The 1,999-nt window shown below is 18.4% G+C and overlaps 1 protein-coding gene across 1 annotated transcript in view; it reads left to right on the top strand.

The window, feature by feature from the left end:
* Positions 1–447: 447 nt before the first annotated feature.
* Positions 448–1,999, top strand: part of LOC102679965 (protein decapentaplegic-like) — a 6,815-nt gene continuing 5,263 nt past the window's right edge. Inside the window, exon 1 of the mRNA XM_006621925.1 lies at positions 448–894. The gene's annotated coding sequence lies outside the window, so the exon portion shown is untranslated. The remainder of the gene's footprint in view (positions 895–1,999) is intronic.

The following is a 1,999-nucleotide window of genomic DNA, read 5'->3' as shown; positions in this document are numbered from 1 at the left end:
ATTTTAATAATAATAAAATATATAAATGTAATATAAAATATAATAAATTATTATTTTTGTTAAAATTTATTTATATTTTAATTGATTTAATAATTAAATTTAACTAAATTTAATAATTAAATTTGATTTTTAAATAATATAGTTTTAAATATGATTCTATCATAATTCATTTTATATTTATTTATATCAAGTAATTCAAGTGATCAGTTTATATTACATAAATATTAAACAAAACTTTTGTTATTCTTTTTTAATGTAGTTTTAATATTATCTAACAAAATTTTAATATAATATTATTTACTATATTATTTAAAATTATAAAATAGAAGTGTTTTTTCAAATAAAATAGTTTAAATATAAATAAATACAATTAAATACAAATTAAAATATTTTAGTTTATAAACTAATCACATGTGGCGCTAAATTTGTATCTTCTACTATTAGAAGATAGTGGTTCTTACTCTCTTTGTCTTTCTCCCCTCTCGCGTCACAATATCCTTCGGTTTTACTCTTCCTCTCGACTTCTCGAAGATTTCCGCATATCGAGTTAAGTTAACGCTAATTTATTCTTTTAAAAACATTCTCTATTTATCAAAAAGTTACTGTGTTAAAAAAAAACTAATTATTATATTCGTGTTTTTTTGTAAGATACTTAGAAAACTTAAAAAAAAGTTTTGCGTTTTTTTTTCTTTTCTATTATCTGTTGAGTTTTTCTTTCTCTTGACTGGACATACGAGTGCGAAAATATCAGATAGCGCAACGGAGTTCAACATCGATGTATCGATATTAAAGACTCCCGGGGGCGAGGTTTTGAGACAATAGTTTCTGAGTGAGGTTACATGGACTCATTGAAATGTCGTGGCTCCTCAAACAACGAACTTACGATTAGCTCAGGTGAGTGTAATTATTATAAAATTAAATTTTAGTAGGTTTTTGAAACAGAAAAATATATAATTTTCATTAGTTCAAAAGAGTAGGTTTGTTTGATTGTCGCTGGCCCGATTATTTTAGACGATGACGTGCTGCTAATGTATACTCGACACCTTGTATTCTTACTTTACCCGTGCCGCATTCCTTCGATGCAACTGTGTGATATTTGAGTTAAACAGGATATAATCTGTTGTATTTACTGTTTATTCTATTATTATATTGTATTATAAAATAAATTAAAAATTAATTAATATTATAACTACTATATTATATTTAGGTACAATATTTTGACATATGATATAAATAGTTTAGAATATTATTTAAAGTAATTAATTAAGTGATAATTAAATCAAAATTATATTTTTATAAAACATATTGATTTTTTTATTTAAAGTTTTTTATAAAACAATTTTTTTATTTAAAGTTTTGAAATAAACTTAATCTAAAAATTATACGTTTTTAATTACTTTCATTCTGCAAAAATATAAAATTTGAATTTTTATTTATATAAAAATATGTTCATTGAAATTATTTAAATTATGTTTTTTAAATTATTCAATATTTTTTTTTAGTATAATTGTAATATTATATTGAAAAAAATTTCTAAACAAATATTTTTTATCAAATTTTATATTGTTTACATTTCATATTAATATATACAATTCTATTTTTATTACAGAAAAATATAAATATATATTATTTAAATATTATAGTAATTATTAAATTTATATTACAATATGTATTACAACAATTATATATTAATTTTAAAAATGCGAATTATTTAAAATTATCATTATTATATTAATATTATATTATTATTATTTATTATATGTATTATAAATTATTAAATTATTTGAAATATTTGATTAAAAAAAAAATAATATAAATTGTCTTATGTATATTCTATTTATTTTTTGTTACATGAATTTAAAAAATTTTTTTGTAACTTTTTTTTATAAATAAAAGAAGATTTTGATTGAATTAATAATTTCGTTAAAAAATTTACTAGTAATTTAAATAAATATCTCTTTATTTAATCAATAATTAATCAATAATTAAATTTAATAAT

This window comes from Apis dorsata, unplaced genomic scaffold (assembly GCF_000469605.1).
Source record: "Apis dorsata unplaced genomic scaffold, Apis dorsata 1.3 scaffold_650, whole genome shotgun sequence".
NCBI classification, from domain to species: domain Eukaryota; kingdom Metazoa; phylum Arthropoda; class Insecta; order Hymenoptera; family Apidae; genus Apis; species Apis dorsata.
This window is presented reverse-complemented; position numbering and strand designations above follow the sequence as displayed.